Source organism: Hylobates moloch, unplaced genomic scaffold, assembly GCF_009828535.3.
Source record: "Hylobates moloch isolate HMO894 unplaced genomic scaffold, HMol_V3 SCAFFOLD_2, whole genome shotgun sequence".
In the NCBI taxonomy this organism is placed as follows: domain Eukaryota; kingdom Metazoa; phylum Chordata; class Mammalia; order Primates; family Hylobatidae; genus Hylobates; species Hylobates moloch.
This window is the reverse complement of record NW_026652277.1, coordinates 98,381,109-98,395,022: the sequence shown is the minus strand read 5'-3', so window position 1 is coordinate 98,395,022 and position 13,914 is coordinate 98,381,109. Positions and strand designations below refer to the sequence as shown.

Genomic DNA, 13,914 nt, shown 5'->3' with positions numbered 1-13,914 from the left:
GCAATAGCACAATCATAGCTCACTGCAGCCTTAATTTCTGGGCTCAAAGCGATTATCCCACTCCAGCTTCCCAAGTAGCCAGGACTACGGATGCATGCCACCAGACCACACTAATTAAAGAAAAAAAATAGAAATTGCATCTCACGATGTATTCCAGGCTGGTCTCGAACTCCTGGCCTCAAGCCATCCTTCCATCTCAGCCTCCTTGGTAGTTTGGATTACAGGTCTGGCTGTAATGCTTCTTTCTTTGACTGACTTTTATATTTTTTTATATAAAAGCATAATGCAAATTTTTTTATGCATCACTTAATTTTTCCCACCTTTTAACAAATGCATCTTTTCCCATGTTCTATATATTGCTATAAAATGTAATCTGGTTTTCCAGGCTTGGTCAAATTAGCTCTGACTATCTCATTACTAAGAAAGTGTTCTCCTTGTCAGTTTATATAGTCTGTGCACTTCCTATAAGGGAGTCCCTCCAAATAGGGTTTCACCAACTACATTTGGCATAATTTGCCTTTAGGGCAATTTTTCTGCCTTCCCTGGAAGAAAGTTAGTACCATACAAAGAAACAAATATATCTTTCTTCATAGAGATTACATTTCAGCCTAATCTAGTCTTCTAGTCAATAAAAATAATGTATGAAGAACTATGTTGTAAACTGGGAAGCCAGATGGCAATAATTGTTAAGAAAAAAAAAAACACAGATAGTGGAGATGACACATATGGGCTGGATGAGAGTATGGGAGTGTGGCTGGCTTTCCTTCTCCATGGACTCTGCATCCATGGATTCAACCAACTGTGGCTGAAAATATTTTTTAAGACAAATGATGGTGGCCTCTGCATGGAACACATACAGACTCCTTTTTCTTGTCATTATTCCTTTCAAAATCGAGTATAACAATGTAGCATTTACTTTGTGTTAGGTATTACAAGTAATCTACAGATAATGTAAAGTATATGGGAGGATGTAGACTGGTTATATGCAAACACTATGTCCTTTTATATAAGAAACTGGAGCATCCATGAAGTATCCAAGTGGGTGGGGGTCCCTAGTACCAACACTCCACGGATACCTAGGGAGGACTCTATGTAACATTTTAGATTGGGTTTCTACAGAAGGACAAACTGAGGATGTAACATTTGAGAAAATACCTACACAGAATGAAGAAACTGATGAATAATAAATATGGGTGAAAATTTGGGTGTAAATGCTCACAACAAAGGCCTCAAGCCGGAATATGCCTGAGTCCTTATGGGAACTTCCAGGATGATGTTGTTGTTATCGTAGAGCAAACCAGGAGAAGTATGATAATATCGAGCCTCTGGTTAAAAGCTTACCTGCTTTCCTCTCTGCAAAGTTTAATTATGTGAGCCTTCAAATTCTCTCTCTCTCTCTGTCTCTCTCTCTCTGTGTGTGTGTGTCTGTGTAATGGTGGAAGTGGGGGCAAGGAGAGAGGGACAGACAGACAGAATGAGAGAGAGAGAGAGATTTTTCTTTAGATTTTCAATTGTTGCAACTAAAATTTAAAACTTTTAATCCTACCCGAATGCAGATTGTACTCATATGGAATTCTAATTCGAGCTTTACTTCTTTCAGCGTGAGTTTACATAAGTCACTCTTGTTGAAGATAATTGCAAAAAAAAAAAAAGCAAAAATGATTTAACTGGAGGATAGAAATAGAAGACAGAAATAAAGCAGATGGTGAAGTTAAAGTAGATTAGTTTTAAATTTTGTGTTTTTTTTCTTGGTTCTCTAATGAAGCCTTATAGGAGATTTAAAAAAATAAGATAAAACATAAACTGAATCCTTATATATGCACTTCTGAGCCAGTTGCAAAAGAAGAGAACCAAAGGAGCTTTGTATAAAGCTCTAATGCTATTTTCTTTGATGGTATAACAAACAACACTCAATAACTTTAAGTCACAACATTAGGAAGTTATACAATATTTGAACAGACACAAACCAGAAATTGCATTTCTAACTATATGTGTAAAAATGAAATAAATGAAAATAAATGTGTCAGTAGATTACTGAAACTCTAAGGAAAAGAATGCCTGAATCATTGATGTAAGGCATAATAAATAGTATTTAATTGCATAGTACCTGTATTTTACAATTATAATGTGCATAATATCAAACATTTTTAAATGTATTGGATGCCATTTATTTATATAAACATGAAAATAACTATAGGATTTTTTTTTTTTTTTTTTGCCATGAGCTCTTAATCTCTTCAATAGTTTATACATATGTGATGGTGATTAGAAACCTAACACTCTGAATTGTAAGGCAACAATTGTTTTATCATTGAGGCCATTTATATTATTAATATTGAGAATGCAATTGACATTGTGAATGTGCTTGATTAGATATTCCTCATCACAATTTCAATGAGAAAGTTCGCCATCCTTATGCCACTTCAATTATAAAGAAAACGAATTGAAAATAGAGAAATTTAACTCATAATGAAGAGCATGACTTAGAATTAATAAGGTTCTGACCTACAGGGTTTTTTACTCTCCTCATATTTTCCAGCCTATTTTATTAATATCAGCTTCCTAATCTTAATGTTACTATGAAGAATGCTTTATTCTTCATAGAACTTTCATTAAATGAATACAAAAAAAGAAACATATTTTTGTTCTCTTTTTAATTTTAGTCTAATCCCATTAACAAGAGTAAACCACTATTAAATTTGTTGTTTTATTTTCTTCTAGCTTATTTAATACACATCTGCACAGATACAAATTTCATCCTGGCCCAACTGGCCATCAAAACTCTGATTAAACTTGGTCTTAAGTTAAATCCTCATACTAACAGGGCCACTCTGTGAATTCCAAATCCATTCTTCCCCATGTTTCTCTTTGGGTCCTTGCTTCGGTGCCCTTGTCTGTTTCAAAGCCAGGTAGGTCACAGGCTTTGGATATTTTAATGTTTCCATCAAACCAAATCAAACATGCTAAGAAAATTTCATGTTAAATGCTAAATGAGAATGGGGATGGATGACATCAAATCCCACATCACCTTTTGCCATCTAAATGGCTCCCCTCCCTTATGCTTTCTGCTGCTTGGGAAAGCCTCTGCTCCTGATATATAATATTTTCTAGTGTCTATAACACTCGGGGAGGTAAAATCAGTTTCTGAGGGAGCAGTCCTGGAATGACTTCTAACCTTTTCAGCACCTCAGAAAATACATAAAAATTATTTTTTTACAAGTAGATAAATACATACAAATAGCTGAAACCAAATAATAGAATGATACAATGCTTTTCACAAAACATTTTAACTTGAGCATTTTCAATGTGATTAATAAGCTTAAAAAAAGGCCAAATGGATTCATCTTTTATTATATGGATATACTATAATTTTTACTATTCTTGTTGTTTAATTTGATTAATTTTCCTTTACAATAAATAATATAATAATGAATATTTTGTATGCATGTTTTATATAATCTTTTAAATTTACTTTAGATACTTCTAAATACTGAATTATTACAGGTTGAAAAATTTCAGGCACATACTGCTAAATTGCCATTCAGTGGGCTTATTACAAGTCATATTTTCCCTGGATACATGTGAACATACTGTCTCAATTTTCCTTTGTGATACAGAAATATAAACTGTGTATGCTTTTATGTTCTGTGATATGAAAATATAAAATAATATCTTCATATTGCCTTAAATAATATTTCATTAATTTTTTGACAGTTTGGATTACCAATTGTGGTAAGATGGCTGAATAGGAACAGCTCCACTCTGTAACTCTCAGCAAGACTAACACAGAAGGCAGATGATTTCTGATTTATGCATTTCCAACTGAGGTACCCTGTTTATCTCATTGGGACTGGTTAGGCAGTGAGTGCCACCCACCGAGGCTGAGCAGAAACAGGGTGGGGCGTTGCCTCACCTAGGAAGTGTGAGTTTACCCTAGCCAAGGGAAGCCATGAGGGATTGTGCCATGAGGGACTGGGCTATCAGGCCCAGATACTACACTTTTCCCATGTTTTTTGCAATCTGCAGACCAGGAGATTCTCTCATGTGTCTACATTACCTGGGCCCTGGGTTTCAAGCACAAAACTGGGAGGCTGTTCGGGCAGACACTGAGCTACTTGCGGAGTTTTTTTTTTTTTTTTTCGTACCCCACTGATACCTGGAACTCCAGTGAGAGAGAACCATTCACTCCCCTGGAAAGCGGGCTGAAGCCAGGGAGCGAAGTGGTCTCGCTCAGAGGGTCCCACTCCCTTAAGCCCAGCAAGCTATGAACCACTGGCTTGAAATTCTCACTGTCATCACAGCAGTCTGAAGTCGACCTGGGAACTTCAAACTTGGTGGGGGGGGTGGGGTATCCGCCATTACTGAGGCTTGAGTAGGAGGCTTTTCCCTGACCCTTCTGAAGACGGGGCGGAACGCATCACAGCACAGCAAAGCTGCTGTAGCCAGACTGCCTTGCTAGATTCCTCTTCACTGGGTAGGGCATCTCCGAAAGAAAGGCAGCTGCCCCAGTCAGGGGATTATAAATAAAACTCCCACCTCCCTGGGACAGAGAACGTGGGGAAAGGGGAGGCTGCGGGCGCAGCTTCAGTGGACTTAAACATTCCTGCCTGTCAGCTCTGAAAAGAGCAGCGGATCTCCCAGCACAGCGCTCCAGCTCTGCTAAGGGATAGACTGCCTCCTCAAGTGGGTTCCCTGACCCCTGTGCCTCCTGATTGTGAGACACCTCCCAACAGGGGTCGACAGACACCTCATACAGGAGAGCCCTGGCTGGCATCTGGCGGGTGCCCCTCTGGGACAAAGCTTCCAGAGGAGGGAACAGGCAGCAATCTTTGCTGTTCTGCAGCCTCCGCTGGTGATACCCAGGCAAATAGGGTCTGCAGTGGACCTCCAGCAAACTGCAGCAGACCTGTGAAAGAAGGGCCTGACCATGAGAAGAAAAACCAACAAACAGAAAGCAGTAACATCAAAGTCAACAAAAAGGAACCCCCACATAGAAACCCCATCCAAAGTTCATCAGCCTCAAAGGTCAAAGGTAGATAAATCCATGGAGATGAGGAAAAACCAGCAAAAATATGCTGAAAATTCCAAAAACCAGAACGCTTCTTCTCCTCCAAATGATCGCCAGTCCTCTCCAGCAAGGAAACAAGACTGGAAAGAGAATGAGTTTGATGAATTGACAAAAGTAGGCTTCAGAAAGTGGGTAATAACAAACTCCTCTGAGCTAAAGGAGCATGTTCTAATACAATGCAAGGAAGCTAAGAACCTTGACAAAAGGTTACAGGAATTGCTAACTAGAATAACCAGTTTAGAGAAGAACATTAATGACCTGATGGAGCTGAAAAACACAGCACAAGAACTTTGTGACGCATATACAAGTATCCGTAGCTGAGTCACTCAAGCAGAAGAAAGGCTATCAGAGATTGAAGATCAACTTAATGAAATAAAGTGTGAAGACAAGATTACAACAAAAAGAATGAAAAAGAACGAACAAAGCCTCAAAGAAATATGGGACCATATGGGAAGACCAAAGGTATGATTGACTGGGGTCCCTTAAAGTCATGGGGAGAATGGAAACAAGTTGGAAAACACCTCAGGATATTATCCAGTAGCACTTCCCCAACCTAGCAAGAGAGTCTAGCATTCAAATCCAGAAATACAGAGAATGCCACTAAAATACTCCTTGAGAAGTGCAACCCCAAGACACATAATCCTCAGATTCTCCAAGGTTGAAACAAAGGAAAAAATGTTAAGGGCAGCCAGAGAGAAAGTTCAGGTTACCTACAAAGGGTAGCCCATGAGATTAACAGTGGGTGTCTCTGCACAAACCCTACAAGCCAGAAAAGAGTGGTGCCCAATAGTCAACATTCTTAAAGAAAAGAATTTGCAAACCAGAATTTCATATCCAGCCAAACTAAGTTTCATAAATGAAGCAAAAATCAAATCCTTTACAGGCAAGCAAACGCTGAAGGATTTTGTGACTACCAGGCTTGCCTTACAAGAACTCCTGAAGGAAGTACTAAATATAGAAAGGAAAAATTGATACCAGCCACTGCAAAAACATACCAAAATATAAAGACCAATGAAACTAAGAAGAAACTGCATCAACGAATGTGCAAAATGACTAGCTAGCATCATAATGACAGGATCGAATTCACACATACCCATATTAACTTTAAATGTAAGTGGGCTAAATGCCCCAATTCAAAGACACAGAATGGCAAGTTGGTTAGAGTCAAGATCCATTGGTGCGCTGTATTCAGAAGACCCATCTCATATGCAAAGACACATATAGGCTCAAATAAAGGGATGGAGGACTATTTACCAACAAATGGAAAGCAAGAAAAGCAGGGGTTGCAGTCCTAGTCTCTGATAAAACAGACATTAAACCAAGAAATGTCAAAAAAGACAAAGAAGGGCATTACATAATGGTAAAGGGATCAATGCAACAAGAGGAGCTAACTATCCTAAATATATATGCACCCAGTACAAAAGTGCCCAGATTCATAAAAATAAATTCTTAGAGACCTACAAAGAGACGTAGACTCCCTCACAGTTATAGTGGGAGACTTCAACACTCCACTGTCAATATTAGACAGATCAATGAGACAGAAAATTAATGAGGATATTCAGGACTTGAACTCACCTCTGGACCAAGCAGACCTAATAGATATCTATGGAACTCACCGCATCAAATCAACAGAATATACATTTTTATCAGCACCACATAGCACTTACGCTAAAATCAACCACATAATTGGAAGTAAAATACTCCTCAACAAATGCAAAAGAACAGATGTAAATGCAAAAAAACAGCCTCTTAGATCACAGTGCAATCAAATTAGAACTCAGGATTAAGAAAGTTACTCAAAACCACACAATTTCATGGAAACTGAGCAACTTGCTCCTCAATGACTCCTGGGTAAGTAACAAAAATAAGGCAGAAATAACAAAGTTCTTTGAAACGAATGAAAACACAGAGACAACGTACCAGAATCTCTGGGACAGAGCTAAAGCATTATATACAGGGAAATTTATAGCACCAAATGCCCACATCAGAAAGCAGGAAAGATCTAAAATTGACACCCTAACATCACAATTAAAATAAATAGAGAAGCAAGAGCAAACAAATTCAAAAGCTAGCAGAAGACAAGAAATAAGTAAGATCAGAGCAGAACTGAAGGAGATACGGGCATGAAAAACCCTTCAAAAAGTCATTGAATCAAGGAGCTGTTCTTTTGAAAAGATTAAAAAAGTAGATAGACCACTAGCCAGACTAAAAAAGGAGAAAAGAGAGAAAAATCAAATAGACACAATAAAAAATGATAAAGGGGATATAAACACTGATCCCACAGAAATAAAAAACTACCAACAGAGAATACTATTAAACTCCTCTATGCAAAAACAAAAAAAAAAACAAACAAACAAAAAAACAAGAAATGGATAAATTCCTGGACACATACGTCCTCCCAGGAGGAAGAAAATCCATAACTAAACTAGGAAGAAGTCAAATCATGAATAGACCAATAAAAAGTTCTGAAATTAAGGCATTAATTAATAGCCTACCAACCAAAAAAAGCCAAGGACCAGGTGGATTCACAGCTGAATTCTACCGGAGTTACAAAGAGGAGCTGGGACCATTCCTTCTGAAACTATTCTAAACAATAGATAGACAAATGCGATCTAATTAAACTAAAGAGCTTCTGCACAGCAAAAGAAACTATCATCAGAGTGAACAGGCAAACTGCAGAATGGGAGAAAAATTCTGCAATCTATCCATCTGACAAAGTGCTAATATCCAGAATCTACAAAGAACTTAAACAAATTTACAAGACAAAAACAATCAACCTCATCAAAAAGTGGGTGAAGGATATGAATAGGCACTTCTCCAAAAGAAGACATTTATGCAGCCAACAAACATATGAACAAAAGCTCATCATCACTGGTCATTAGAGAAATGCAAATCAAAACCACAATGAGATACCATCTCATGCCAGTTATAATGACGATCATTAAATGTCAGGAATCAACAGATGTTGGAGAGGCTGTGGAGAAATAGGAACACTTTTACACTGTTGGTGGGAGTGTAAATTAGTTCAATCATCGTGGAAGACAGTGTGGCGATTCCTTAAGGATCTAGAACTAGAAATACCATTTGACCCAGCAATCCCATTACTGGGTATATATCCAAAGGATTATAATTCATTCTACTGTAAAGACGCATGCACACATAAGTTTATTGTGGCACTGTTCACAATAGCAAAGACTTGGAACAAACCCAAATGCCCATCAATGATAAACTGGATAAAGCAAATGTGGCACATATACACCATGGAATACTATGAAGTCATAAAAAAGGATGAGTTAATGTTCTTTGCAGGTACAGGGATGAAGATGGAAACCATCATTCTCAGCAAACTAACACAGGAACATAATACCAAACACCGCATGTTCTCACTCATAAGTGGGAGTTGAACAATGAGAACACATGGAGACAGGGAGGGGAACATCATACACCAGGGCCTTTCAGGGGGTGGGGGCCTAGTGGAGGGATAACATTAGGAGAAATACTTAATGTAGATGACAGGTTGATGGGTGCAGCAAACCACCATGTCACATGTATACCTATGCAACAAACCTGCACGTTCTGCACATGTACCCCAGAACTTAATGTACAATAATAAAAAAGATAAACAAGAAAAAATAAGTAAATAAAATAAAACAGAAAAAAAAGAGAGGGACTCCTCCCTAACTCATTTTATGAGGCCAGCTTCATCCTGATTCCAAAACCTGGAAGAGACATAATAAGAAAAGAAAATTTCAGGCCAATATCCCTGATGAACTTCAATGTGAAAATCCTCAATAAAATACTGGCAAATGGAATCCAGCAGCACACCAAAAGCTTATCCACCACGACCAATTTGGCTTTATCCCTGGGATGCAAAGCTAGTTCAACATATGCAAATCAATAAACATAATCCATCACATAAACAGAACCAATGACAAAAACCACATGATTATCTCAATAGATGCAGAAAAGGACTTCGATAAAATTCAACACTGCTTCATGCTAAAAACTCTCAATAAACTATGTGTTGATGGAACATATCTCAAAATAATAAAAGCTATTTATGACGAACCCATAGCCAATATCATACTGAATGGGCAAAAGCTGAAAGCATTCCCTTTGAAAACCGACACAAGACAAGGATGCCCTCTCTCACCACTTCTATTCAACATAATGTTGGAAGTTCTGCCCAGGGCAATCAGGCAAGAGAAAGAAATAAAGCGTATTCAAATAGGAAGAAAGAAAGTCAAATAGTGTCTGTTTGCAGAAGACATGATTGTATATTTAGAAAACCCCATTATCTCAGTCCAACAACTCCTTAAGCTGATATGCAACTTCAGCAAAGTCTCAGGATAAAATATCAATGTGCAAAAATCACAAGCATTTCTATACACCACTAATAGACAAGCAGAGAGGCAAATTATGAGTGAATTCCTATTGAGAATTGCTACAAAGAGAATAAAATATCTAGGAATACAACTTACAAGAGATATGAAGGACCTCTTCAAGGAGAACTACAAACCACTGCTCAAGGAAATAAGAGATGACACAAACAAATGGAAAAAAACATTCCATCCTCATGGATAGGAAGAATCAATATTGTGAAAATGGCCATACTGCCCAAGGTAATTTATAGATTCAATGCTATTCCCATCAATCTTCCATTGACTTTCTTCACAGAACTATAAAAAAATACTTTAAATTTCATATGCAACCAAAAAGAGGGCATATTTCCAAGACAGTCCTAAGCAAAAAGAACAAAGCTGGAGGCATCACGCTACCTAATTTCAAACTATACTGGAAGGCTACACAGTAACCAAAACAGCATGGTACTGGTACCAAAATAGATATATAGACCAATGGAAGAGAACAAAGCCTTTGGAAGTAACACCACACATCTACAAGCATCTGAGCTTTGACAAACATGACAAAAACAAGCAATGGGAAAAGAATTCTCTATTTAATAAATGGTTTTGGGAAAACTGGCTAGCCATATGCAGAAAACTGAAACTGGACCTCTTCCTTACACATTATACAAAAATTAACTAAAGGTGGATTAAAGACTTAAATGTAAAACTTAAAACCATAAAAACCCTAGAAGAAAACCTAGGCAATACCATTCAGGACATAGGCATTGGCAAGTACTTCATGACTAAAACACCAAAAGCAATTGCAACAAAAGCCAAAATTGACAAATGGGATCTAATCAAACTGAAGAGCTTCTGCTCAGCAAAAGAAACTGTCCTCAGAGTGAACAGGCAACCTACAGAATGGGAGAAAAATTTTGCAAACTATCCATCTGACAAAGAGCTAATATCCAGAACCTACAAGGAAGTTAAACAAATTTACAAGAAAAAAAGCCTCATCAAAAAATGGGCAAAGTTTATCAACAGACACCCATCAAAAGAAGTCATTTATGCAGCCAACAAACATATAAAAAAAGTTCATCATCACTGGTCATTAGAGAAATGCAAATCCAAACCACAAAGAGATACCATCTCATGCCAGTTAGAATGATGATCATTAAAACGTGGAAATAATAGATGCTGCCAAGGATGCGGAGAAGTAGGAATGCATTTACACTGTTGATGGGAGTGTAAATTAGTTCAACCATTGTGGAAGACAGTATGGTGACTCCTCAAGGATCTAGAACTAGAAATTCCATTTGACCCAGCAATCCCATTACTGGGTATATACCCAAATGATTATAAATCATTCTACTATAAAGACACATGCACACGTATGTTTATTGCAGCACTATTTACAATAGCAAAGACTTGGGACCAACCCACATGCCCATCAATGATAGGCTGGATAAAGAAACCCTGGCAAATATACACCATGGAATACTATGCAGTCATAAAAAAGAATGAGTTCATGTCCTTTGCAGAGATGTGGATGAAGCTGGAAACCATCATCCTCAGCAATGCAACATAGGAACAGAAAAGCAAACACCACATGTTCTCACCCATAAGTGGGAGTTGAACAATGTGAACACATGGAGATAGGGAGGGAAACACCACACACTGAGGCCTGTTGGGCAGGGTGGAGGGAAGGGGAGGGAGAGCATTAGGACAAATACCTAATGCATGCGGGGCTTAAAACCTACATGATGGGTTGATAGGTGCAGCAAACCACCATAGTACATGTATACCTATGTAACAAACTTTTACATTCAGCACATCTATCCCAGAACTTAAAGTAAAATAAAATTAAGTTTAAAAATTTGAGACAGCTTGAACATTTAAAATGTGTATTTACCTTTATTTTCATTTATATCTAAAGATTATCTACACATTTTCTAATTTTATTTGTTCTTTCCCTTTAAAAATTAACAATATAACTCACATATAGTTTTGCGTGAAGAAACAAATACACCCCATCACGAAGGAGGATTTATTAGTTTTTTAATTTTAAGAATTTTAAAAATCAGAATTTTATGATTTCTAATTTTAAGTTTTAAAGTCTATTTTACATAAAAGTAAGGTAGGCATCAACTGGTTTCTGGTTAGTATTTCTCTCAATTTTTTCCGTCATTTTGTTTCAATAAAGACATTTTATTTCATATTAGCTCGTGAACAGTACATATGTCTATTATGATCATGTTTATTTCTAATGTAAATTTAGGTGGGTAATCACTGGTTATGGTTGTCTTTTTAAAAATTATTTTGTTGCACAGAAGTTCTTAAACTTAAGTTCAATAAACCAATTAATTTTGTGCCCTATCTAACAAAGTTTAGTCTAATACATGGTCATGAAAAGCATCATCCTTTGGTTGTTTTTTTTTTTTTTTTTTTGCTCCATTTTATTCTCTATAAGTTTTATAAATTTCTCTTTAACTCTCAGGTTTATGCTTCATGTCAAATTAATTACTGTGTGGTTTGAGGTAGGGGATATGGACTCACTTTTTTTCCATTTGTGTTTTGATAAGAAGATGTTCCTTTGTTAATTAAATTATCTTGGTGTTTTTGAGGGAATTCAACAGAAATTTCCCTGTGGATCTACCTTTGAAGTCTCCTTTCATGTGTGTGTGTGTGTGTGTGTGTGTGTGTCTGTGATCTTCTAGTTCATCCTTATGCTATGTATTACTCAGGGTTCTCTAGAGAGACAGAACTAATAGGATAGATTTATACCAAAAGGGGAGTTTATTAAGGAGTATTAACTCATACTATCACAGGGTCCCACAATAGGCTGTCTGCAAGCTGAGGAGCAAGGAAGCCAGTCTGAATCCCAAAGCAAAGAACTTGGAGTCTGATGTTTGAGAGCAGGAAGTATCCAGCACAGAAGAAAGATGTAGGCTGGGAGGCTAAGCCTGTCTAGCCTATTTATGTTTTTCTGCCTGCTTTGTATTTTGGCTGTGCTGGCAGATGATTAGATGGTGCCCACCCAGATTAAGGGTGGGTCTCCCTTCCCCAGCCCACTGACTCAAATGTTAATCTCCTTTGACAACACCCTCACAGACACACCCAGGGTCCAATCAAGGATATGAACCTTAAATCCAATGAAGTTGACACTCAGTATTAAGCATCACATGCCAGTACCACATTGCCTTGATACTCTAGCTTGAAAGTAACTCTTGAAATCAGGTTGGTAAAATCCTTCAGATTTGCTGTTATTTTTGATTAGTTAGCTATTTGAGGTCCTTTGATGTTTCATATCAGTTTTATAATCAGCTTGCCCATTTCTACAAAACATTTGTTAATATCAGTAAGAAGAAAGGACATCATAAAATATTAATTTTTCTAATTCATAAATATGTTATAACTTTATTAATAGGGCATATTCCATTTCCCTCTGTAATCTTTTTTTAGTTTTCAGCATAGAGGTCTTGGCCACATTTTGTTAAATGTTTTCTGAAGTGTTTTGATACAATTATAATCATACTTTATTTCACTTTTATAGTATTAATTTTTAGTGTCATGTCTTAATTAGTTGTTACTATATTACAGAAGCACTATTGGTTTCTAAAAAAGTTATAATGAATCCTGGGATTTTGCCATATTTAACTTGTTAGTTCTACTTTCTAATTTTTATAGCTTTCCAATGAATAGTAATGAGGTATGCTTATCAAAACCACACCGTGTTATTTATTCTATGTTCATGTTGTATTTATTTTTCTTGCCTTATTTATCAAAAAAATTATTTTTTGAAAAAAAAAAAAGCTTTGCAGAAACATCGGAAGTCCCCTTTGTACTCTCCCTGATTTCATTCTCCCATCTACCTCCCTATAGTTTGCCTTTCAAATAAAGCTGGTGTGTGTAATCCTCAAGTTTATGCTTATACTTTTGATATAAATTTATGTAATTACAGAAGTATGTATATATTTGTGTTTTACCACTTTGAGTAATATTGTCACACTGTAGGTGAATAAAATTTTAAAATTCAATATTTTTATATTTCTAAGTATTAATACATATAGCTATTGTCTATTCATTTTAACTAGTTTTTATAATTCCATTGTAAGACTACACCATGATGAATTTGTCCATTCTCTTATTTACAAGGTTTAGTTTCAGATTTGAAGTGAAAATTCCTGTGTATGTCTCTCTCAGTAAATATCTGATAATTTCTCTAATAGACACACCTACAAGTAACATTGCTAGGTTGTGGAATATCCCTTACCATGTGTAGTACAGACATTTTGTATTTATAAAGTAATTTCAAAAACTATTCACTAAAAAAGCATATTTTGTGGACCCTAACAATCAACCACTAGACTGATTTTATTTCTCATCTAGTTAAAGAGCTTAAAGTATTAGTAACTGGGGTTTTATATACTAAGAAGTATATCACCAGGCCTCAGTTAGCTTTATATTTACTTTATAATAAAAACACTTCCTAGAACATTT

The 13,914-nt window shown here is 36.6% G+C and overlaps 1 protein-coding gene across 2 annotated transcripts in view; it reads right to left on the bottom strand.

The window, feature by feature from the left end:
* Positions 1–13,914, bottom strand: part of EYS (eyes shut homolog) — a 2,056,951-nt gene that overhangs the window by 1,730,510 nt on the left and 312,527 nt on the right. The gene's annotated exons all lie outside the window — the stretch shown is intronic.